Raw genomic sequence first — 26,911 nt, 5'->3', positions numbered from 1 at the left:
CTGGCACGTGCTATAAAGTAATCACCCATGATGAGTCATTGGGAGAACTAGTCACTGTGTGATGCTTATAGTCACACCTACTAAGGCCTGACTGACAAGCCAGAGAGCGTCCTGTCCACTGCACATGCTCAGAGCTCTGGGAGAAGGCAATGGATTACGTAGGATGATGTGGCTTGTCAATCACTTCTCAATAGGTGTGATTACAGCCATGGCACCATGACTAGCTCATTGTTTAGAGCAGGGGTGTCCAACCTGCTGTTTTCCAGCTGTTGCAAAACTACAATTCCCATCATGCCATAGTTTAGGGCCAGCTGGTATGCCCATGGATGGATGGCTGTGGTTAGTGTTTGACATTGGTTTACATCAGCAAAAATTTGAAACAGATGTTAAACTGGTTGTCCAGCAAAAAACCTTCTTTCAAATCAACTGGCATCAGACACTTATATAAATTTGTAATTTACTTTTATTTAAAAAATCTCAATTCTTCCCATACTTATCAGCTGCTGTATGTCCTACAGGAAATGTTTTATTTTCAGTCTGACACAGTGCTCTCTGCTGACATCTCTGGCCGAGACAGGAACTTTGTCTCGGTTTTCTATGAATCCCCATAGAAAACCTCTCCTGCTCTGGTCAGTTCCTGTCTCGGCCAGGACAGCAGAGAGCACTGTGTCAGACTGAAAATAAAACATGACATACCTCATCTGATAAGTATGGGAAGACTTGAGATTTTTTAATAGTAGTAAATTACAAATCTATAATCGCTGGATAACCCATTTAACCTCTTTGGGACATGTCCCCAAGAGGTGTTCAGAGGGGGCCGCGCCGCTCCAGCTAATTGACACTGTTAAATGCAGCTGTCAAACATGACAGCTGCATGTAACAGTGTTAAATGCAGCCTATCCCTGATCCCGGCTCGGTATTCTATTGCAATGGTCTGCAGCAGGCCAAAGCTGCATGGATCTCATGCAAAGATCTCATGGATCGGTGCTGTGTAATACTGTAATACACTGTAATCTCTATGAGAGATCAGTGCAGTTGTATTAGAAGTCCCTCAGGGGGGACTTCAAATTACTGTTACAGTGAGAACATTTTTTTTTTTTCATTAATAAAAAGTCCCCTCCCCTAATAAGTCTGAATCATCCCCCTTTTCCCATTTTATAAATAAAAATAAATAAACATGTTTGGTATCGCCATGTGCTAACTATTAATTTATCACATTCCTGATCTTACACGGTAAATGACGTAAGAGCAAAAACCCACCAAAGTGCAAAAATTGTGCATTTTTTGGTCGCATCAAATCCAGAAACATTGTAATGAAAAGAGTTCAAAAAGTTGCATATACGCAATCAAGGTACCGATAGAAAGAACACATCATGGCGCAAAAAATTAGCATGGGAATAGAGCAATTTTAGTTTTTTTTTTGCTTTTTTTGCTGCAGTTTTTTGCTGCAGATGGTTATATTTTTTTTTAAAAAGCATCAAATAATATAAAAGTTATGGAAGTTGCATATTGTTTTAATAGTACCGATTTGAGGAACATGCATAACATGTCAGTTTTTCCATAGGACAAATGGTGTAAAAAAAAAAAAAAAAGTTTTTTTTTTTTTTTTTTCCCATTGCACATATAATTTTTTTCTAGTTTCACAGCATATTTTATGCAAAAATTAAGCCTGCCATTGCAAAGTACAACTAGTAACACAAAAAATAAGGGGGTTTCTAGGTGAAAAAATGCAAGTGCTATGGTCTTTTAAACACAAGGAGGTAAAAACGAAAACGCCAAAACGAAAATTGGCTCCGTCCTTAAGAGGTTAAAAGGGTTATCTAAGGCTTAAAAAAAAATTGTTGGCCTATCTTTAAGACCCCCATTGACCTATAAGAGGGCCTTTGAGCCCCAACCGGCTGCATGTAGTTTAGACAGGAAAGTCAGTATGATTCCCCAGCTAATGCAAAACTACAACTCTGAACATGATGACAATTGCAGTTTTGCAACAGCTGCAGAGCCACAGGTTGGAGAACATTACATTCTAATCTATCTCAAACTCACACCCAACTTCTTGTGTAATAGTTCTCTATTGGAACCTATTAAAGGGAATCTATCATTAGTATTGATTACCTAACACCGTTGACAGTTCCATATAGAGGACAGGAGAGGAGTCTCTGACTTTGCCTTTAGGCTCCGCCTCCTGGGCACTTGCAATAGCGGTGTCTGGGATGCTGGAGACACTTTTATTTCATCATGCTACCTGCTTGACTGGAACGTGAGGTTTGTTTTACTTCTTCCCCTATTCTGTATATGGAACGGTCAGCAGTCTCAGGACTTCAATTATACCTTTCATGACATATGAAAAATAAAACCAGCAAATGCATAGTTAGTGCTTGCGTTATGTATGCTGTCCATTTTTATTTTAATTTTGCTAATCCAGCGATCCGTGTAGTTCCCTGATTGTGATGTTCATGTCTGCACTTCACTCTGAGCAGGTGGCCTTTTTTTTATTAGTGTGCTCATCTGCATCAGTGCATGGTTGCTGGGCCAACTGACATCACTTCCTGCATTTAGATTTCCTTTTGCTGTTACTAAGGACAAAATGGCCTTAGTGACGGAGCCTCAACTGCAGCTCTTCAGTAAGTGAGACACCTAGAGTGCCTCCTCTTCTCTAATTTTAGTGGATATAGATGTATTTCATATAGAAAAAGGGCAAAAGAAAGAAAAGACGTGAACTACAAAGATGTAGTATATCACCTCCCCTGTTGATTTATCTTTATTTAAATGCCTATTTAAGTCTGAGTGCACATATCTTAAAGGGAAACTCGAGGTAGAGGTTAAAAAAAAAATGAAATGTCTGCAGATGCAAAACGCATTACTTACCTGTCTATCCCAGTTTTGAAACTACCAAAAATCCATTTGTTTGGGGTGGGGGTGGGGGGGGGTTGCTCTGTTTTGTGTTTCTGTCCTTCCTGGTTTGGCATTTCCCAGAATGCAATGCTTTCTCTCATGTGATCATCACAGCCCCCACCCATTACAATCAGTAAAATTAGTGCAGCAGCTGCTTCTGTTCGGTCAGAGATGGTGAATCACTCAGGAGATTGGGTTATCCAGCCAAGCCTCCTGTGAGATCACGCCCTGCCCCCTGTCTGCATCATCAGCAAACACACACAATGTGAGACAGAGGAATGGAAGATTTGTCTCCTGGGGGGGGGGGGGGGGGGGGGGGGGGTTATAGCAGCAGGAGACAATGTGAATTGGCACCGGGGCCATTTTTTTTCCCTTCCTGGATTTCTATCAGCTACCAGTGTGGCAGAACTGTACAGATACAGTAATACATTGTATAGACACATCTATATAACTTTTAATAGAAAACAAGTTTTTCTTATCCGGAGTTCCCCTTTAAAATTTTTCATATGTCTGTGTACTTAGAAAGCTTTAGGTCATTGCCTGATTTTGGTATTACTGTTTTTATGTCTGCTTGTTTACCTGCAAGTTCAGAGCTTAGTCCTTTCCTGTAAAGCAGGGGTGGGGAACCCTCTGCCCTCCAGCTGTTGTAAAACTACAATTTGCCTGCCCAGGCATGATGGGAATTGTAACAACCCTTACCAGAGGCACACTTTTTTATTGAATAGATATCATTTGGTTCTTCATGGACCATTAAAAATTGTGCAGACCTGAGATTGGCCGGAACCATAAAGGGTGTATTTACACAGACAGATTTTCCATTGTAGTTATTGAAGTCAAAGCCAGGAACGGACTATAAACAGAGAACAGGTCATAAAGGAAAGACTGAGATTTCTCCTCTTTTCCTGTCTTTTCCTGGCTTTGTTTTCACCAGTTGCAACAAACAATCTGTACGTGTGAACACACCATTATGTGGCTGCTAGCTGCCATACTTGCATGTTGTATGCTTTGCTTATGGTCTGCATACCATTGATGCACCTGTTAAAGGCTGAAGTATCTTCCAGGCGATGATGTTGGCAGCTAGTGAAGGCAATGACTCATTAGAAAACCTTTATATTCTTGGTAGCCTGCAAGGTGATCAAATATTTGCATTGTGAAGTGTCTCCATTGAGTTTGAAAGCCGGGCCGGCCTTGTTTGAACTGTTATTAGGTCTGTGAATCACCTCGGCATTGCTTGGACTTCTTGACACTGTAAAAGCAAACAAGCTTCTTCATGTGAAGTTATGTACGCCGCATTCATCGAATTTCTGTTTATCGGTAATGCGATGGCGATTGTAGCTCGTGCCACATCATGCGCCGTAGCCACCATGGGACGACTATTTGTCTAACGGCGCTTCTGCCCCAGTAGCGTTAGTGGTAATCGGATTATGGGAACTACATATAATATCAAACTACCTGCTGTAAGATATATACTGTGCCAGATATTTGTTTTGTCAGATTGTTGGCACTAAAGGAGCGTGACTAATAGCCAAAAATCTGAAGAAACAATCAAAGTCGTGTGTTTTGGCCTGTAACATGCTGACGTATTGAGGGCCACTCTGCTCTTGTATAGTACTGATGTTGTTCTGTAGATATCAGACTATGGTTGTCTTCTTTTTGTATACATATAATGTATGGGTTAATAGCATTTAGTCTCCACAACATGGCACTTTATACGTATGGTTTATCTTTCCCTTTCAGGAAGTCCTGCATACTTCCTCTTTCATACCCTGTCAGCAATCACATTCGCATTCTTGCAGTCAGTAGGACTTAATGTTGCCGGTGATCTGTGTTCGAGCCGTCAACATTTCCTGTTTATAGATCCGGCAACTACTACTCCTCACGTTTCCCTCATCCCGTCTGCCAGTCGGCAGCAATAGGCAATTCTCGGTGATGTTAACCTGCGAATAACACTGCACCTGCTTTCTATAACAGCCTGGACGACCTAATCTACAGAACATTATACATAAGCGCATGCGAGTAACCATGGTTTTTGAAAACCTACATAGAAATTCAGAACCTGATTCCAAATCTCTACAGCTGTTTTCCATTTGTGAATGACATAACCTCTTTAATATTAAAGCATAGCCAAAAAGCTAAAGCTAATGTTATGTTGTGGCGTTATTTTGTGTAAGATGCCTGTCACTAAGGTAATGTCGGCGCTGTCTGATCCGCGGCCAGCTCTGTCATGCTTACCATGCTCTCAAAACATTCCTGTGCCCGCAAACACCACATTACTTCTGTTGGCAAAAAGATGGTTTTAGTAACATAGTAATTGGTTTCTGGGGCCAGTTTCTTCGTGGTGATTCATTGCTAAGTTTGTTAACATAATGGCTTGTAAATTAAGTACTTTTACGTTTGTCATCATTCTTCTTTAATTACTGTAGCCCCGACTGTAATTTTCTCCTTAGACTGCGCACTGTAAATATACCTTTTATTACGAGCTCCTAAACATTTCTTCCCTGCTTACCGCTCTTTAATGTCAGGGAAATAGATGGGTGTACCGTATTAGCCGCGTAGAACAGGCATATATGGGGGAACAAAACACCGGAGATCGCTCTGAGATGATTTGACGTGAAGCCCTGTTCACATTTGCCTACCGACTGGCATATATGTTGGGATTATACATCTGATGAAAGGTTCTAACATATACCCCTGAGTAGTAGATAGTGGGGTATGTCACTCATAGACTCCCATGCCTCTGTAATTAAGTACACTTTCCTGGCCAATTATACAGTCATTTGGTCTCCGTCAAATTAATGGAGCCATTTAGGGGGGAGCCTGCTTAGAGGTTGGCAGGCAATGTATCAGTAAAAACGGATGGTACACAGATGGTGCGTCCCCGTGCTGCCGTCCATTAAAGATAGACCCATTGACTTCAAAAGGAGCCTCGAAAAATGGATGTGTGAATGGACACATTGAAATCAATGGACTTATGCCTCATTCACTCATCAGTTTTTTTTTTTTCTGCCTGTAAAGCAGATTCCTGATTTATGAACAGAAAAGGGACCCATTGATTTATATGGCGTCGACCACACATCCGCTCAAAAAACAGATCCGTGTGTGTCCACCGATCTGTTCCTTAAAAAGTAGGCCCAGCACTTATACGGTTGGTTTGTGCATAATGTCTTCTATTGTACTCCAGGTGATCTCCTGCTTATTCCCCCTCCCTGGTTTATTTCTGGACGGCAGGCAACCCCAGCATAGATTCGGACTGCAGTCTACCAATTAAGTACAAGCCTTGGACCCTGTATGACCAATTTAGTGAAGATTTAAAGGGGTAGTTTACCCCCCCATCCCCCCCCCCCAAAAAAAGGAAGAGCTTATTAGCTGCTGTATGTCCTGCAGCAAGTGGTATATTCTCTCCAGTCTGACACAGTGCTCTCTGCTGTCACCTCTGTCCATGTCTTGTCAAGAACTGTCCAGAGCAGTAGCAAATCCCCATAGAAAACCTCTCCTGCTCTCTAGACTGAAAAGAATACCACTCCCTGCAGGACATACAGCAGCTGATAAGTACTGGAAGACTTGAGATTTTTAATAGAAGAAAATTACAAATCTCTGGCACTTTCTGGCACCAGTTTGTTTGAAAGAAAATTTTTCAATTCAGAATTGGGTTGTTTTGCAATCCGGTTGTTTCTGCATTCCCAATGTATCTGCTGTGCGTGGGCTATGTGTGGGGGAATCTGTGTCCGCATGCAACATGTGTGTATGAGCCCTTTAGGTTAGCATTGTGATATGTTACCTTAATTTATATACAGTGGGGAAAATTTATCAAAGCTTGTATGTCATTTAAAAACTTTTAACTTTTTGGTGTTTTAGACACCCGCCAAAGTGTGGGTTTGGTATCGTGAAGTGAGTTTTTAGCCATATTCGTTACATGTGACCTTTTAAAAAGTCACTAAATTTCTGCACAACTCCACTCAGTAGGTGGCATGCAAACCGCATATCATAAAGTGCATTGAGGAGAAAAATGCTAATTCATCAGACATCTTCAGGTTTGATACATTTTGTGCAGCTTAAAGTAGCAGCAGCATTTTATTGCATTGTATTATGCTACGTTTACACGGAACGATAATTCGCCGATCGTAGGATTAACAATGTCGGAGCGGAGTAACGTTTTTTTTTTTTCCATAACTATCAGCGTTTAGACGGTTTGATATATCGTATGGGAATTCATTTTGCGATCGCTTAAAGCCTATCTCACACATTGGTTAAATCGGCGAACGACTGTTCACACAGAACGATCTGCGAATTTTTTGCGAATGATCAACGATGATTTGAGAAGTTGAAAGGTTAAAATAAACGACTTCTCGCTTGTCGTTTGATCGTTCGCTGTGTTTACACATACGATTATCGTTCAAATTCGATTGTTATCGTGTAAACACAGCATTAGTTGTTCTTTTGTAATAAAAATGATATAAAAAAAATTCTCGCTTATGGAATATATAAACCAAATTTTTTTTTATATTCACTGCATTCTCTACTTGAATATTCCAGTTTTATGACAACCACCAGTTTCCTCCATTGCTTTGATAATAGTAGCAATGTTTGGAGATGAGCAAATATACAGTAAGTTTGGGTTTACGTTATCCCGAACGCTGTGCGTCCTAGGGCTGCGTCCAGTTAAAAGCCATGCGTTCAGGATTACGTGAACCCAAACTTACTGTAAATTAGCTCATCTCCAGCAATAAAACCTATGAATTTTGTAAATAATTTTCATACATAAACATTGTTCATAAAATAGCACAGCGTCCTGTATATCCACCGAACAAACTTACCTTAAAGGGGTTATCCAGCGCTACAAAAACATGGCCACTTTCCCCCTACTGTTGTCTCCAGTTTGGGTGGGTTTTTGAAACTCAGTTCCATTGAAGTAAATGGAGCTTAATTGCAAACCACACCTAACCTGGAGACAACAGTAGGGGGGAAAGTGGCCATGTTTTTGTAGCGCTGGATAACCCCTTTAATAGTCCTTGTGTCCCAAGTAACTAAGCCACGTTACATAAACTTCTTGGATCTGCCAGCATGGTGGCTCTCGGTTGTATAAAGCATTGCCCTGCTCCTGGTTTCTAACCCACAGTCATAATATATGGGCACATTAGTCACACATGGTATGGCCTTTTCTTAAGTGCTTTTGTTTGTAGTGGACACAAGGGTCAGAACCTACAATTACTCCCACCGGTGTGAGGCCTGTCATTTCTACTACTCGGGGCGGAAAAGTCTATGGTGATATAATAACCGGCTTTGATGGATGTGAAATAGATATTAATTTCCTTAAAGTTGACCAAGTGGCTCGGGAGTCTGATTAAGATTTAAGAATAAGTCTGGCTAATTTGTTCTTTTAAAGGCTTTACTTAAACTCACAATGGACTGGCTGCTATGACAAGCTGTGTTTGGAAGATAGCCTGCAGAGATAAGGGATGAAATATACCCTATCATCGGATTAGGATGCTTTGTGCTGGTGATTTCCTAATGTCTTACTCATTATGAAAGAGATAAGTGGGAGTACCGAGACTGCTGTGCTACGTGTTGCGGTGCTTGTGTAGGGCCCATAGATAAATAATTGTAGCAATGTGCCACTCACAGTGAAGATAGGTAAGTGTAGTAGACATTATCTGATTTGGCTGTCGGCTATGCAGTGTTCTACACTGGGAAGCTGGCCGAGTGCTGAAATAAGCCGCACAGCTCATGTTCTTACCGTGAACATTTCACTTACCTTGGCCTTTTTTCTTCTTCTCTCTATATGAGTCGTCACGTAGTCCATAGCTGCAGCTCTTACAATAAGCATGGAGCCGAATATCTGTGCATTTGTTTAGGTAAAGGTCTCAGGGGAATACAAAAGCAGGTAAGGAGATGAGAGAGAACTAGATTTTGCTATGGATTAGGCTAGGTTCACACTGCGTTTTCAGCATCCGTTTAACGGATCCGTTTTTTTAACGTCCAGAAAAATAGGGTCAGCAACGTTTTTTGGTCCGTCAAAAAAAATGGATCCGTTTTTTTTATAATGGAAGTCAATGGAAAAACGGATGCACAGAAATGAATTAGTTTTTTGCAATCCGTTTTTCATGCGTTTTTTGCAAAAAACGGATGCGTTAAACGGATGCTGAAAACGCAGTGTGAACCTAGCCTTACTTGTGGATCCTCAGTAAAATTGGTTGTCTGTACCATCTTGGTTGTCTATACTTTTTTCTTTTTGCATAGTCTGCAGATAGAGCTATATGATGGGGTGCTGTTTTTTTTGTTTTGTTGGATATTCTTGCAATTTGTTTGTGGGTTTGATGCAGAAATTTTCCATGGAAACTCTAACACATGCATGCCATCTTCAGGTATATTGCTGTTGAAATCTACTAGTAGCTAGTGGCCTTTTCCCCAGGTGTGTTTGTCTATGTATGTATTAGAGGTGACCAAAACGACTTTACGTGTGGGTTATCTATGTTTCCCAGGCAGCCCTAGGGCTGTATTCATCGTTAATATGTACAGTATATGGCTGCGTTCACACTACGTATATTTCAGTCAGTATATGTATATTTCAGTCAGTATTGCAACCAAAACCAGGAGTGGATTAAAAACACAGAAAGGATCTGTTCACACAATGTTGAAATTGAGTGGATGGCCGCCATTTAATGGCAAATATTTGCTGTTATTTTAGAACAACGGCTGTTATATTGAAATAATGGCCGTTATTTACTGTTATATGGCGGCCATCCATTCAATTTCAACATTGTGTGAACAGATCCTTTCTGTGTTTTTAATCCACTCCTGGTTTTGGTTGCAATATGAGGACCACAATACTGACTGAAATATACGTAGTGTGAACGCAGCCTATTTGTGTGTAATATATATATATATGTGTGTGTATAGAGCGAGTTATTTACATTATATATAAATATATTTTATTTTTTTTTATTTTTTTTTTTATGGGGGGAACTCCAAAGAATAGTAGGCTAGAGTAAAGAGCGAGTGTTTGACAAAAAAGTATACATTAAGAAAACAGACAATGTACAGGAGTTGCTACTAGATCATGCTGCAGGCATGCTGCAGGTAATGATATATATCCAAATACCTTTTTGCTGATATCCCATATACCAATGAAGCGGGCCAAAAAAAAGGTGGCATTGCCCTCTTGTATTTTAGTTGCAGGGACAATACCTAAAGTGGCCTTGCAGTCTTTTTCAGTTACCATCCAGGAGGCGAGCAGGAGTGGAGCGGGGCCCTCTACACCTGCTGCCTTGTGTTTCCTAGAGCCTGTAGCCGATGTCTGTGTTACATGGTTTCTGTCCTGGTGACAGATTCCTCATCTTCAGTCTTAATTTTTAATGAACTGATAGGTGAAAGATACCAAGGGGGTACATGGTAGCATTCACTTTCTGTTTACTTCCTCTTTCCTGTTTTAACAAAATGACATTTTAGAAGCGTGTAGTTTGATACATCATATCAATGTGGGGTCTTGCTGAAAGCAGGAAGTGTAATGGTAGGAATGACTCAGGCCTTCATCTTCAGTAAAACCATGACCTTTCAGAACTTCCAAACCTAGGGGGCTTAGTATGTAGCAGCCACCTGTGCTACACTTGTGCCCAGAGGCTTTGCCTTTTCTTTTCTTTTTACCCCACCTTTTACTTTTTTTTTAAATATTGCTGGTGCACTTAAAGGGGTACGCCAGCGATTTTTTTTCCCGTTTAAATCAACTTCTTTCAGAAACTTATATTGATTTGTCGTCCATTACTTATTAGCTGCTGTATGTCCTGCAGGAAGTAGTGTATTCTTTCCAGTCTGACACAGTGCTCTCTGCTGCCTCCTCTGTCCATGACAGGAACTGTCCAGAGCAGCAGCAAATCCCCATAGAAAGCCTCTCCTTCTCTGGACAGCTTCTGTCTCAGACATCCTGAAAAGAATAGGCCACTTCCTGCAGAACATACAGCAGCTGATAATTATGGGAAGATTTTTAAATACAGTGGTACCTCAGTTCTCAAACTGCTTGGAACTCAAACTGTCTTTTCAAGGAAAGTTTGCTTTGGTTCTCAAACACTTTTCGGGCACCCAGTTTTGAAGTACTCGGTATCTGAACGTTTTTGTGAGCGTGGATGGTGGGTTGTCCTTGGTGAGTTTATCACTGGTGAGGCTTCACATCCTGCACTGTATAAGACTGCTGGAGTCAGGGGCGTAAGTAGAAATGGCTGGGCCCCATAGCAAACTTTTGATTGGGCCCCCCCCCCCCCACGACTGACCACTAAACGTCAAGTGAAGTCATAACTACATAACTGCTAGCTCTGGTCAGGAGTGCTTGCAGTTAAAGGGACATTTGCAAAACCCAGGAGACCAGCAGGGCCACCCGGTGCTGCAAATGATGACGGCTCAGGGGGCCCAGTGTATTGCAGGAGCAGGCCATGGGGCCCCCTGATGCGGCGGGCCCCATAGCAGCCGCTATGGCTGCTATAGTGGTAGTTACGCCCCTGGCTGGAGTGCATATACAGTACAGTAGTAGTACAGTCAGTGCACCACCATCTTCCATACTGTACTATATAAGACTGCTGGAGCGCATATACAGTACGGTAGTACAGTCAGTGCACCACCATCTTCCATCCTGTACTATATGACTGCTGGAGTGCATATATAGTACAATAGCATACCTCCCAACTTTAGGTGAGAGGAAAGAGGGACATGGACACGCCCCTAACCCGCCCAAAGACACGCCCCTAAATCACAAGACACACCCCTAAATAAGTCATAAACGCGACGTTTTGGTCGAGTCGATCGCCATTTTCACACTTCAAAATGGTGATAGACTCGCCGAAACGTAGCGTTTGTGACTGTTTGCTGTGCTGCACTATTTGTTAATGCTTTGCATGTTGATGGAATAAAAACTTCTTTCTCTATCTCTCTCCTATCTATCTATCTATCTATCTATTATCTATCTCCTATCTATTATCTATCTCCTATCTATCTATCTATTATCTATCTCCTATCCATCTATCTATCTATTATCTATCTCCTATCTATCTATCTATCTATCTCCTATCTATCTATAGAGATGATGATAGATAGATATAGATAGATAGATAGATGATAGATAGATAGATAGATAGATAGATAGATAGATAGGAGATAGATAGATAGATAGATAGGAGATAGATAGATAAGAGGTAGATAGATAGATAGATAGATAGATAGATAGATAGGAGATAGATAATAGATAGATAGATAGATAGATAGATAGATAGATAGATAGATAGATAGATAGATAATAGATAGGAGATAGATAGATAGATAGATAGATAGATAGAATATAGGTAGATAGATAGATAGATAGATAGATAGAATATAGGTAGATAGATAGATAGATAGATAGAATATAGGTAGATAGATAGATAGATAGATAGATAATAGATAGACAGATAGGTAGGAGATAGATAGATGGATGGATAGATAGAGATAGGTAGGTAGGTAGATAGATAGATGGTCTATCTATCTACCTATCTAAGTAAAGCCCCCTGTGTACCAGAAAAATAGAAAAGGATACTCACATGGCAGCACAGCAGTGGATTTCTCCCCCGTAGTGGCTACTTGCACACCTCACACACAGCTCCTATGTCCAGGCCCCTTCACTCTCTTCTCTCCTGCTTGTCCCGGACAGGTGACCTCATCAGCAGCAGTGGGAAAGATAAGCAGGGGGGAAGATGAATGCCAGTGCCGCGGGGCCGGAGATAAGAGCTTCGGGGGCTGGGCGGTATGTGAGCTGCCTGCTCAGGACTTTGAAAGGGACAGAGCATGTGACCTGTCAGTGGCCACTGACTGATACTGAAGGCCGCAGCTGCTGAGTGTCAGATGGCCTTCAGTGTCAGTCAGTGGTCAGTGTGTGGCAGCAGCGGCACCCCCCCCAGGGACCCCTCACTATGTCCAACCCCTTCCCTGTCAGCTAGCCTCCCCCACCATCCCTGGAATAATGACATACTTACTGCAGTTCTGTTCTTCAGCCCTCCAGCAGCAGCGTCTCCTTCCTCTCGGCTCTGCTGGTGACGTCACTCTCCTGCTTTGCGCCGGAACGCAGGGGATGAGAGAGACCTCTTGTGACCGGAAGCAGAATGCAGCTTCCGGCCACTAGAGCGACCAGTGCACAGCCCCGCATCTGCGAGCGCTCACCAAGAGCAGTCGCAGTTAAAGAGACAGGTATGTTTTGGGAACCGGGACACTTGAGGCCCGTTCCGGGACAGCGGGACAGAACCCCGAAATCGGGACTGTCCCGCTGGATCCGGGACGGTTGGGAGGTATGCAATAGTAGTACAGTCAGTGCTCCACCATCTCCCATCCTGAACTGTATAAGACTGCTGGAGTGCATATACAGTACAGTAGTAGTACAGTCAGTGCACCACCATCTCCCATCCTGTACTATATAAGACTGCTGGAGTGCATGTACATTACAGTAGTAGTACAGTCAGTGCACCACCATCTCCCATCCTGTACTATATGACTGCTGGAGTGCATATATAGTACAATAGTAGTAGTCAGTGCACCACCATCTCCCATCCTGAACTGTATAAGACTGCTTGAGTGCATATACAGTACAGTAGTAGTACAGTCAGTGCACCACCATCTCCCATCCTGTACTATATAAGACTGCTGGAGTGCATGTACATTACAGTAGTAGTACAGTCAGTGCACCACCATCTCCCATCCTGTACTATATAAGACTGCTGGAGTGCATGTACATTACAGTAGTAGTACAGTCAGTGCACCACCATCTCCCATCCTGGACCTGTACTATATGACTGCTGGAGTGCATATATAGTACAATAGTAGTACAGTCAGTGCACCACCATCTCCAATACTTTACAGTGCTGGGGTGGGGGGGACTCTATACAGTAAAGGATGAGTGAGGAGTTAGTGACTACTATACTATAATTGCTGGTTCTGTTGAATGTTTCTTGTGTATAATGTACTGCACAGTATATAGTGCTGCTCTGTAATGTCCTGTACAGTATATAGTGCTGTTCTATAATGTCCTGTACAGTATAGTGATCTGTAATGTCCTGTACAGTATATAGCGCTGCTCTATAATGTCCTGTACAGTATAGTGATCTGTAATGTACTGTAAAGTATATAGTGCTGTTCTATAATGTCCTGTACAGTATAGTGATCTGTAATGTACTGTAGAGATTAAACTATGTACTTCATGATTGTCTATGGAGAGGTAGAGGGAGATGAGGCTCCAAAACAGGACAACAAAGAGTTAATTTACAGCTAGGTCACCAGGCTATGTCCTCTGAAGTCAGCACTAACCTCTGAATACCAGCTTTCACACAGCTCCCACTGTGTAATGCTTTGTTCTCTGCTGGCGACTAAGCTCCCCCCTCCACTCTCCATAGATTAGACAGGGCTCGACTGATGTAAAAGAGTCGAGATTTCCTGATAATGAGCAGTGAATGAGAGAGAGGGGGTCTGGAAAAAGTCTATTTGAATGCAAATAATGGCATATTTGCCTAATAATAAACCCAACTACAAAGTTTCTTAAAATCACCTGGACTATTGATTTCTGCAAAAAAAAAAAAAAATGACAGTGACACTTAAAAAGAAAGTAGTGAAGAGATTCAAGTGATTCAGTTTTTACTCACTTTCTGTATACATAAGGCTATGCTAACACTGTGTATATGGTATCCCTTGCAGGTATTTGTTGGGAGTGTACTCCAGTATATAACTCAGACGTATACCACTACTTTGGCCTGATGTATAGGAAAGTGCAGTCCACTTCTCTTGTATGTATTCTGACCAGGGGCGTAGCTAGGGGTTCAGCCTAGGGGGGGCGAGTGAGCCTTAGTGGGCCCCCAAACAATTACAGTATGTTACCCATAAGGAACCTCCGCAGATGACAATGCTTTCCGAATAATATAGGGTATTTTCTACAACATTATTCATAGTGAACAGAGACTGAGAACAGTGGAAAAGACTTTCTACATCTCACATATGTAACCATGTAAAAAATAAAGGGGTTATCCAGCATTGCTAAAACATAGCTGCCTTTTTTCCAGAAACAGCGCCACTCTCCTCCAAAGCTTGGATGTGGTAGTGCAGCTCAGTTCCACTAAAAGAGATTACAACAAGTTATAATACCACAAACAACATAGAGGAAGCTGTGGTGCTGTTCCTGTTTTTTATCTAGCCATCCATCCATTCTTCTATCTCTTTTTTTCATATCTATCTGTCTAATATCTATTGGGCAGCATGAGGACTACACCATAGCTGATGGTCAATGACCAAATTAGCAACACCCAAAGGAGTACAAATAGAGTAAATGTATAGTACAAATGCTGGGTAATAATAAATAGTCCCATGCAGTTCAAGGCAACTATTTTAAATAACCTGTATACAAAAAAGCCAGACTGCAACATAACTAAAAGGAATAATTACTATAAATTCATAGAAACAATACATGAAAAATGTAGGAGAAATTAGCCCTGATAATCATGGAGTACAGGGTATATGGAAGCAGCCAATGTATGCCTCCATGTAGTATTTAGACCCAATTTTAGCCCTCATATAGTTTGCAGGGTCCCTCTATGCTCTCATATTGTAAAAAGCCCACCATCTATATCCTAACATAGTAGATTATCCCCCCTTGTTCATCCATAGAGAAGATAGACCCTCCCTGTGCTTCCCCATATAGTATTGAGGTCCCTCTGTAGTTAGGCCTTCTGTGCCCCAATATAGTTATTATTTTCCTCTGTTTCCATGTAGTACTAGTTAGGGCCCTCTGTGCCCTCATATAGAAGTTAGCTACCCCTTTGCACATCTATCTAGTATTTAGACCTCCATGTAGTATCCTCCATGTAGGCATCCCCTCCAGCACTATCTCATCTAGGTAATCCCCCTGGTATGTATTCCCCATGTGGCCACCCCCTTTCCCAGTAGTAATCTACCTGGTAATGCTCCTGGTGGTTAGACACCACCACCACCACTGTAAGTAGACTGTACTGTACCTCCAAATTAGGTATCTCCTTTTAAGTTGGCCAGGACATCCCATACCCCAACCCCCATATATGAAATCCTTCCTAGGAGTTAGCCTCACCCACCCACATAGGTCTCCTCCTCTATAACTAAGGGGAAAAAAGCCATACTTACCTGCTGTGCGGTTGCAGTACTGTAGTCTTCTGATGTCAACTTTCTCCCTGCTCTGTGAGCACACAAGTGACATCATCTATGTCCCACAGCTGTAAGGGAGGGAACGGCCTCTTGTGGCCACAACAGTGATTGGCAGGGTGGAGAGCCAATGCTCTTCTCTCCTTGTCAATCACCCTGCTGCATTCAACTGTATCTTCTCCTCGCATACAAGCGCATACAGCTAAATAGTCAGACAAAACATTCGGTAGCCGTGTGGGCCTCCCTGGAGCACTAAATGATGGCCAGGGGCCACCTACAGCCAATAAACATTTGTTAAGTCTGTCTGCAAAAGCAATAGCTTTTGCGGTCAGCATTAACTGGCAAAATCTTCAGTGGGCCCCCTGCCTGTGTGGGCCCGGGAGCATCCGCCCCCTTTGCCCCCACCAAATTACGCTACTGATTCTGACACTTAGCACCCTGCTGATTCTTTAGGCCCCTTTAATGGCAACATTATCCATGTGTACACCGAACATGTTTAGTGTGAATATAGCCTAATTCACACATCTCTGTGGTGGCGTGACCTAAATGGAAACCATGATGCAATGCCATATCTGTCACATGACATTGGAGGGATCAAGAGACTCCACTGATGCGTTAATAGGTACGATGCATTCTGCATGATGTATGTAGTGCTATATTTTAGAAAAATGCTATAATGTGCAGTAGAGGCTTCCTGCATAGATGGAACATAACTGTATTAGCTGCGGTTTTCCGTCAGGCTTCCAGGTCACAGGTTATCAGTATCGCTGCTCTTTGGACTTTTCCCCGGATTACACATTACAGGTTGTGCCCTGTTTAGAGGCCCCTGAGCCTAGTTTTAGGTATTGCTAAACTATATAGCTGCAGATATCTGCTGTCCTAATATAAAGATCCAGGGGAGATGAGCAGATCTACTTTTGCATAATTTATGGTGTAATATGCACCAAATGTGTTCAAAGCTTCATACCATTTTAAAGACTTTGTTCCCCAATTTTGTGTATTTTGCACAACTAAAGCCCCTATTACACGGGGCGATTCAGAGCAGCAAACGATCGCCAACCTGTCAGGGCAGTGCTCACTTGCTCCTCGTTCCCTGCTCGCTGCCGCCGCTATGTCAAGCACAGGGGGGGCCACGGGGAGGTTGCCCGGGTGATTGCTAGATCATCCGGGCAGCCTATAGCAAATAGAGGTGGTCTATTGCTGCCGCCGCTCCTGTTGCAGAGTGACGGCAGCATATCGCTGATGGATCCAAACCAGCATGGCTTTACTGTGGGCCGATCATGTCAGATTAATCTCATTGACTTCTTTGATTATGTCACAAAAGTGCTGGATGAAGGTGGTGCCGTAGATATCGCCTATCTGGACTCCAGCAAATCCTTTGATACAGTTCCCCATAAAGAGCTGATAGAGAAGTTAGAGAAAATTGGACTTAAAGGGGTAGTGCGGCGCTAAACAATTATCCACTAAATAACACACATTACATTACAAAGTTATACAACTTTGTAATTTGTTATGTCTGTGAATCGCCCCCCTTCCCCATGTTTCCCACCACCCCCACCCGTGTACCCGGAAGTGTACTATACATGTGCTATACAAGTGCTCTATACATACCTGCCTCTAGCCGACCCCCGTCCGCCATCTTGTGCCATGATGTCATCTTCGGACGGATGGCCGAGCCGCTCCGACCGTCCCTAGTGCCGGCCGCCCTTTGCCACTTCATCAGCTGCTCAGCCGGGATTGGCTGAGCACAGTTATGCTCAGGCAATCGCGGCTGAGTAGTTAATGACGCGGCAGAGGGCGGCCGGCACTAGGGACGGTCGGAGCTGTTCGGCCGGCCGTTCGAAGATGACATCATTGGCACAAGATGGTGGACGGGGGTCGGCTAGAGGCAGGTATGTATAGAGCACTACACTTCCGGGTACACGGGTGGGGGTGGTGGGACACGGGGAAGGAAGCGATTCACTAACATAACATACATTACAAAGTTGTATAACTTTGTAATGTGTGTTATTTAGTGGATAATTGTTTAGCGCCGCACTACCCCTTTAATCCCTGGCTGAAGGATAGATATCAGAGGGTTGTTGGTAATAGTGTGTATTCCAAGCAGAGACTGGTTACAAGTGGTGTGCCACTAGGGTCTGTTCTGGGTCCTATTCTTTTTAATATGTTTGTAAGTGACATAGGAGAAGGTTTGGTAGGTAAAGTTTGTCTGTTTGCTGACGACACAAAAGTGTGCAATAGGGTTGATATTCCTGGAGGTGTCAGTAATATGGAAAATGATTTAGCTTTGCTAGATAAGTGGTCCAAACAGTGGAAATTGAAGTTCAATGTTTCCAAATGTAAAATAATGCACTTGGGGAGGAGGAATCCTCTATACGAGTATCACACCGGTAGTACTGTGTTGGAAAAGACTTTAGAAGAGAAGGATTTAGGGGTAGTGATATCAGACAGCCTTAAAATGAGTCACCAGTGCAACCAGGCGGTGGGGAAAGCAAATCGTATGCTGGGGTGTATAGCTAGAGGTATAACCAGTAGGAAGAGGGAGATTGTGATCCCGCTGTATAGAGCTCTGGTGACATCACATCCGGAATACTGTTTACAGTTTTGGAGACCTCATGTAAAAAGGACATTGATAAAATAGAACGGGTTCAAAGACTAACAACAAAAATAGTGGAGGGTGTCAGGCAATAATCAGGAAAGAATTAAGGATTTGAATCTGTATAGTCTGGAGGAAAGAAGGGAAAGGGGGGACATGATTGAAACCTTTAAAGGACACCTGTCACCCCCCGTGCCGGGGTGACAGGCTCCGGACCCCCTGTTAGACCCCCCTATACTTACGTGATCCCGCCAGGTCCTGCTTCCTGAGTCGGCCGGGTCCCGGAGATATCAGCTCCCGAAGCCCGGCGCGTGCGCTGACAGCAGAGTCAGGCGCCCATAGAGAATGAATGGGGAGTCCGATGCTCCGTCATTCTCTATGGGCATCGGACTCATCTCCCAGCGCGCGCCGGGCTTCGGGAGCTGATATCTCCGGGACACGGCCGACTCAGGAAGCGGGACCCGGCGGAATCACGTAAGTATAGGGGGTCTAACAGGGGGTCCGGAGCCTGTCACCCCGGCACGGGGGGTGACAGGTCCTCTTTAAGTATGTAAAGGACTAAAGGTTCAGAAGGGAAGTGTTTTAAAAAAAAAAAAAAAAAAAATGGGCTCAAGAACAAGAGGACACAGTAAGAGGTTATCTAATAAAAAGATCAGAAACAACGTGAGAAAATAATACTGCTTGGGATAAACATATATCTATCCTAAGTTAATAAGGATGGAAATACTAAAAGAGCAGACAAGATGGACCCAGTGGTCTTCTTCTGCCGACAATCTTGCGTGTTTCTAAGCTATTGTGATTTGTTACCGATTATTGAAAGACAACAGATCAGCAGACATTGTACATGTAACAGGCAGTATTGACCCAATACGGCTGATAATCGCTTTGTGTAATAGGACCTTACGGACGGCTGGTGTGGGGGCATCACTCAACCAATCAATGGTGTCCCGCCCCAGTCACTGACTGGCTGATAGGGCATTCCTGAGTCGGGTCGTGTCATTGCATGAGCGGGAACTAGAGGAGGCCAGCTGGGGTCCGGGAGAGACCATTCTGTTGTGGGCAGTAGTTTTAATGCTTTAATTTCGGTGTATCTTGTGCCTAATTTTCAAAGCCTATTTAGTTGGCTTGGCACATATGCATGTCATTGTTTATACTTTAGACAGTAAAATTAACCCCTTAAAGACACAGGGCGTATATTTACACCCTGTGGTCGCCTCGGGGACTTCAGAGGGGGGCCGTGCGGCGACCCCGCTATGAACCGTCACTTTCCCGGGTGCCGCATGTAGCCCGGGACTGCGGCAGTTAGCAATCAAGCAATCAGATGCAGCTGTCAAAATTGACAGCTGCATCTGATTGCTTGCTGTCCCTCATACCTGGTGTCTAGTGGGGTGGATCGCCCCCCTGGGACATTGTCCCGGACGAGCGATCCACACATCCTCTGCCGGCCGGGGTCTGCGCCGTAATGACCTTGATCCCAGCTCGGCACTTGGTTGTTTTTGGCTGCAGCAGCCGAAAGCAATCAAGTGCCGATCTCCTTGATCTATGCTGTATAACTATACAGCATAGATCAATGAGAGATCAGTGTGCTTATACTAGAAGTCCCCTAGGGGGACTTCTAGTATAAGTGTAAAAAAAAAGAAATAAAGTGTTGTTATTGATAAAAAAAGCCCCCTCCCCTATTAAAAGTTCGAATCACCCCCCTTTACCCATGTTATAAATAAAAATAAATAAATAAACATGTTTGGTATCGCCGCATGCGTAATCACCCGAACTATTAAATTATTTCATTCCTGATCTCGCATGGCAAACGGTGTAAGCATAAAAAAATCCCAAAGTGGAAATTTGCGGATTTTTGGTTGCATCAAATCCAGAAAAATTGTAATAAAAAGTGATCAAAAAGTCGTATATGCACAATCAAGGTACCGATAGGAAGAACACAAATTGGCGCCAAAAATGACACCTCACACAGCCCCATAGACCAAAGGATAAAAGTGCTATAAGCCTGGGAATGGAGCGATTTTAAAGAACATGTTTGTTTACAATGGTTTGAATTTTTTACAAGCCATCAGATAATATAAAAGTTATACATGTTACATATCGTTGTAATTGTAACAACTTGAGGAACATATATAACAAGTCACTTTTACCCCAGGGTGAACGGTGTAAAAACAAATACCCCCCAAATAAACAAAATGCGGTTTTTTTTTTTTGTTGTTTTTTTTTTATTTCACCACACATTTATTTTTTTTCTGGTTTCGCAGTGTACTTTATGAAAAAATATAGCCTGTTATTGCAAAGTACAATTAGTGGCGCAAAAAATAAGGGCTCATGTGGGTCTCTAGGTGAAAAAATGCAAGTGCTATGGCCTTTTAAGCACAAGGAGGGAAAAATGAAACCGCTAAAAACGAAATTGGCCCGGTCCTCTAAGGGTTAAAGCTAAATATAATCATAATTGTGAGTAAAAATTAAACAATATAAAAAAAATGTCTGTCTTATGCAAAATCAGGTCTTCAATTGAGCACATTAATATATTGAAAATACAGCTGTGTTTTTACTTTAACATTCCGTCCGTATTTTACCGTGTGTGAACACAACCTAAGGCTATGTTCACACTACGTATATTTGAGGCTGTATTTGGTCCTCAAGTCAGATCCTCATATTGCAACCAAAACCAGGAGTGGATTGAAAACACAGAAAGGCTCTGTTCACACAATGTAATTGAGAGGATGGCCGCCATATAATGGCAAATATTTGCTGTTATTTTAAAACAACGGCTGTTATATTGAAATAATGGCCGTTATTTACCGTTATATGGCGGCCATCCACTCAATTTCACCATTGTGTGGACAGAGCCTTTCTGTGTTTTTAATCCACTCCTGGTTTTGGTTGCTATGAGGCCTGAAATATACTGACTGAAATATACGTAGTGTGAACCCAGCCTTAAGGTGATGTACATAAAACTAGGTTCCTAAAGAGGGAAGATTTTCAAACCTTTAAAATGTGTTGTGGCATGCGTTAAAATGGCGGAATCTGAATAAAATGATAGCGTTTATACTTTCCCCTATTGACATACATCTGCCCGCAACATTTTTCCCCCCAAAACACGTCATTTTTACATTTATTACTTTGATAAACACCATGTGTGAACCCGCCCTTAACATGCAGCTGCTGTGCTGAAGTTGCAGCTTTGTCATGGCCCCTTCTGTCTATGACTGGGCATTGTCAGGTATAGTATAGATAATAATATAATTATCACACGTATAGTATAACATTTCCGCCTGTTGCAAGACTACAACTCCCATCATGCTCGGGTAATTGTAGTTGTGCCAAAACCAACGACAAAACGAGTGTATTACCATACAGAAGTTGACCGGTTGCTATGGACAACCGCCCCACCTTTGTGGCCCTCGCTGCTTTCTGTAACCGGCGCCTATTGGGGGCCTACTGTGTAAAAATAGACGAGTGTAACCGTTACCCATAGCAACCAATCAGCTTCTAGCTTTCATTTTCTCTCAGCGCACACTTCAGAATGAAAGGCGATCTGATTGGCCGCTGCGCGCAACCGCTCTGCTTCTGCTTTTTCACACAGGGATTGAAGCGGCGGAAGGGTTAATGCCCGGTCCCGGCCGGGGTGAGGCGGACAGGGAAGCCATAGTTGCATAATCGTCAGTCACTCTTGTGGCTCCTCCCCCTCGAGGAGGAAGGGGAGGAGAGGAAACAGTAAATAACAGAAAGTGGCCGCAGCCTCCTGGACCAAACTCCAGTGGCTGATCTCCGTGCATAGTAAACAGAGCGCGAGCTGCCAGCCAATTGGGCGGCTGTCAGGGAGTGAGGGGGCGGGGCGTGGGCTGTGAGCTGGTGACACGGACAGGGGGCGTGGCTTGGGCTGTGTGTTGTGACATTGTGGGGGGCGGGGCTTGGGTTTGTGTGCCTGGACCCTGTGAGGGGCGGGGCTTGAGTTGTGTGCTGGTGACACGGACAGGGGGCGTGGCCTATGCTTGTGCGCTGGTGACACGGGAGGAAGAGTCACTCCGGGGAGTGCGGGGGGCGGATCCTGCGCCCGGGCTGGTGTCACTCCAGCGGTAGGCAGGCAGGCAGCAGCAGCAGCAGCTGATCACGTTTTCGTCGCTTCCTCCTGGGGTTTTGGCGCTGAGGGCTTGGATGTTGTTCCCAGGGAGATGATCCTCAGCACGGACTTCGGCTGAGTGGGGATGCGCGCCTCTGGATGGGACTGGAGGTAACTTGGAAACTTTTTTTTTTTCTTTTTCCCCTGCTGGCTGCTGAGTAAGCAAGATGTGAGCTCCAGCAACAACATGGAGGCTGTGTGTGTGTCAGGGGAGGGGGCTGCTGTGACCTTGGTCACCACCTGACCTCTGACCCCTGGTGACTTTCACATGGCAGGCCCCAGCTCTGGCTGTGTGCACTCCCCCCTCCCCCTCCTGCTGCTGCTGGGGAATCACCAGCACACTGGCTGCAGGCCATCTCAATGCACTTGTTTTGCATGTGAATAGGAGAATTCACATTGCTGATCTGGCAGCAGCAGAGAAGACATCTCCACAACTTTCCTGATCTCTCTCCCTGGTAATGCCCGGCTGCCGTTACCCTGGTAACAGGGGGAGTCTCACCACCGTGCCCGTATTCCTCCGCTGCCATCACCCATAGGAGGCTGCATTCCTGGCGTCTCCTGACAACTACAGAGGTGGAGTTCAGCAGATACTCAGCTGGTTTCCCTTTTAAAACCAGTACAACCAGTTTAGCCCCCTCCCCCTCCTCCTCCTCCTATAATAATGACATAGTTTAATGATTATCATCTTGTGATGACCTTCCCATAGTAATGCCAGTAATGGAATGTGTGGAGCCCAGGCTGCCGCGCGCTCTGCACACAGACATGGCCGGGGTATAGAGACAGGTTCACGTGCCGGACTACATTGTTATTATCTGTCAGCGGAGAGCGAGGTGAATTTCTCATACTCTGTGTGAGTGTGCTGCGTATAAGTGTGTGTATGCACAAATATCTATACATATACAGCGGGAAAGATTTATACCCTCTATGGATCTGATGCAGTGTAGGAAAGTGCCGAGCTTGCTTCTAAGAACAGTGTAATATGGCAGTAAGCCTGCTCAGGCGGCCGCCGCTGCTTTGTGTTCGATACAAGTCCCTGACTTAAAGGGATTTTACTGCATTTCTTTCCTCCTCAGTATCTAAGGCCAATGCCGGGTTCACACTGCGCTTCGTGTTTACATATATGCTTTAATACTCGAAAAAGAGATAAAAACGTGTGTATATATATATATATATATATATATATATATACGCACGCCCACAGAATGTTCCTCTTTGTCCTCATTTCTGTGGTTTGCATTTTCTTTATTTCTGTGCAGTACACAATAGCTGTTGGAATGGATGTTTTATGTTAACATGACGACGTACTGTAATGGGGAACACGTTCTGCTGGATGGCATAGAGCACAATCTTAGCATTAAATTATTTGTTTTTATCCTTTTAGGAGTGTGTGTATATATTATACCTGTATGTTAAACACAGACAAACTGTGAACCCAACCTTAGTAAAAGGGGTAATACACTCAAACACAACTTTTCAGATGTTGCTGCCCATGGTAAGACTAACAATTCATTCCATACTTGTAATTATCTATTCAGTCTCCTTCCTCCAGTTCTGAGATGCTGCTTTCTGCTAAAAACACAAAAATCTGTGTGTGAGCCTTTCTCTCTGTCTGCCCCTCCTCCGCCTCCCTTCTGAAACAGCTGATGTAAACAAGTCCCTGGCAGGCCTTATCTGCAACATTGTAGCTTTTTTGTAATGCGGGAGGGTTGTTAATGAACTCACTGTGATTAATCCTCCCTGCATTACAAAGAAGCTACAATGTTGCAGTTAAGCCATTTAGGGACTGGGGAGATAGAGGATGAGGGTGCCTTTACACAGAAAGATTTATCTGACAGATTTTGGAAGCCAAAGCCAGGAATGGATTTGAAAAGAGGATAGATCCCAGTCTTTCCTTTATGAGCTGATCCCTGTTTATAGTCTGTACCTGGTTTTGGCTTTAAAGATCTGTCAGATAAATCTGTCTGTGTAAACGCACCATAAGGGGAGACAGAGAGGACAGCTTATACATAGATTTGTGTCTTCAGGAGAAAGCGGCAGCTGAGAACTAAGGGAAGGAGACGGAATAGGTAAAAACATGTATGGAATGAGTTGTTACTCTCACCATTGGCAGCAACATATTAAAAGTTATGTTTGAGTAGAATACCCCTTTAGGTTAAAGTCTTACTGTTAGGGTAGCTTCACACGGGCGGGCTCGCAGCGAGATTCTCGCTGCGAGCCCGGCAGGTCCTGTCAGTTTCCATAAACTACATACTTGCTGCGGACCGCAGCGAGTATGTAATTGTACCGCGCTTAACTCCTTCTACTCCCGCCCGGCTCCCCCGCTGTAAGCAGCATACATTACCTCTCCTTGCTGCACGGGTCCGGCGTCCTGCTCTCCCGCCCGGCCAATCAGTGGCTGCGGCTGGGCAACACACTAATTGGCCGGACGGGAGAGCAGGACGCCGGACCCGAGCAGCAAGGACAGGTAATGTATGCTGCTTACAGCGGGGGAGCCGGGCGGGAGTAGAAGGAGTTAAGCGCGGTACAATTACATACTCGCTGCGGTCCGCAGCAAGTATGTAGTTTATGGGAACTGCCAGGACCTGCCGGGCTCGCAGCGAGAATCTCGCTGCGAGCCCGCCCGTGTGAAGCTACCCTTAGTCAAATAAAGTTTTAAGATACAGATACAGATACTGGTACAGATGTTTCCATCAGTCGGGGTCTTGGGGCTGAGACCCTGTGTAATCATTGGATAAGGCTGCAGTCTCTGAGGTCAGTCTGACTGAGCAGCCAACCAGTTATATCCAGGGGAGGTCTCTGCTCTCTGACCCAAACTCACCCAAACTTTTATGAAGTTTATGTGAATGACAGTAATGTTTTAAGGAATTTTTTGGATTCCAAGTGTAGTGAAACGTGCAAAATTTTTCTCTCTTCTTGTGTCCCAGCAGTTGCCCCCCTATCTGTTAGCTTGTTGGATAGGAGTTAGAGATTTGAATACCCCTTTAAAACCAACAGGATCCACCCGCATTTACTTGTATCACCTGTATCCTCAAAATCCACATGGAATATGCGGTGTGAATGCTAAATATCAAAACTCCCAGCTAAGTTCAATGGAAGAATCAGCGCAAAAGTGCACAGAAAAGTGTAGTCATTTTTTTACACTCTGAAATATTTGTGATCCAGTATTTGACTGCTGCCTGGATTTCTCAGTGTGGTGCTGAACTTCAAATTGAAAGCAATGCAATATGGTTTGCTACTGTAGAATGAGTGGGGAGAATCACTTAGGCTGTGTCTACACGTAGCAGTTTTGCATCATTTCTGTAAAGACGCTGCAGTACATCAAAAGTTCTGCAATGTAACTGTGTGTGTGAACACAGCCTCAGCCTCGCTTTTCTCCCCATATTTCTTTCTCTCTCTCTCTCTCTCTCTCTCTCGCTGCAGGAAAGGTCCCATAGACTTTATATAGGATGGGTGTCAAACTCAGACCATCCAGCTGTTACAGAACTACAATTCCCATCATGCCTGGCCAGCCAAATCCGGAAAACGGATGCAATTGTGTGCAATCCATTTTACCATTGACTTACATTATAAAATAGGAACCAAAACATGTTGTTGGGTTGTTGTTGTTTTTTAGCGTATGCAAAAAACAAAACTGATCCATTAAACGGACTACAGAAATCCACAGTGAACCCAGCCTAACCCTATGGGTGTTTTATTATATAGAAAGTGACACATGTTGGCATCTTTTCATTGGATGCCTCCATAAAGGCCCAGGGTGTAAATTGAGTAAATGATCAATAATCGGTGTCAGAATTGATAGAGAAATGAGGTCTCGTTCGTGGTGGAGAAGGTGATGGCCCCCCCAGAAGTGTCAGGGAGCGGAGCGATAATGCCGTGGTGTGGGGTTATCTGCCGGACCCGGTAAGCAGGCGATACTATGTGCTGACGGTGCACTGACCTCTATGTAACCTCTAGATTACCTCTCATTCTATTGCTTTTTCACTTATTAGGCTATTGTTACAAGGCTCCAATATTACCAGCAGCATGGAGTCATTGGAATATATTAAAAGGGACCTGCATGCAAACAAATGGAGAGACACAGGTTGGGGACACCACATGTAGAGGGTGGTAAGGTTTTGTGTTAGAATTATTTC

General features: G+C 43.7%; 1 protein-coding gene across 8 annotated transcripts in view; it reads left to right on the top strand.

Annotated features, from left to right (window-relative positions):
• Nucleotides 1-26,911, top strand: part of NCOA2 (nuclear receptor coactivator 2) — a 162,777-nt gene that overhangs the window by 79,738 nt on the left and 56,128 nt on the right. The window contains exon 1 of one of the 8 annotated variants that reach the window (XM_069957501.1): nucleotides 22,260-22,283. The exons of 5 other annotated variants lie outside the window; for them this stretch is intronic. The gene's annotated coding sequence lies outside the window, so the exon portion shown is untranslated. Of the gene's footprint in view, nucleotides 1-22,259; nucleotides 22,284-22,647; nucleotides 22,890-23,500; nucleotides 23,609-26,911 lie in introns of those variants that run through there. 2 more of the 8 variants (XM_069957497.1, XM_069957499.1) reach the window with 2 other exon arrangements.

Source organism: Dendropsophus ebraccatus, chromosome 2 (genome assembly GCF_027789765.1).
Source record: "Dendropsophus ebraccatus isolate aDenEbr1 chromosome 2, aDenEbr1.pat, whole genome shotgun sequence".
Lineage (NCBI taxonomy): Eukaryota > Metazoa > Chordata > Amphibia > Anura > Hylidae > Dendropsophus > Dendropsophus ebraccatus.
This window is presented reverse-complemented; position numbering and strand designations above follow the sequence as displayed.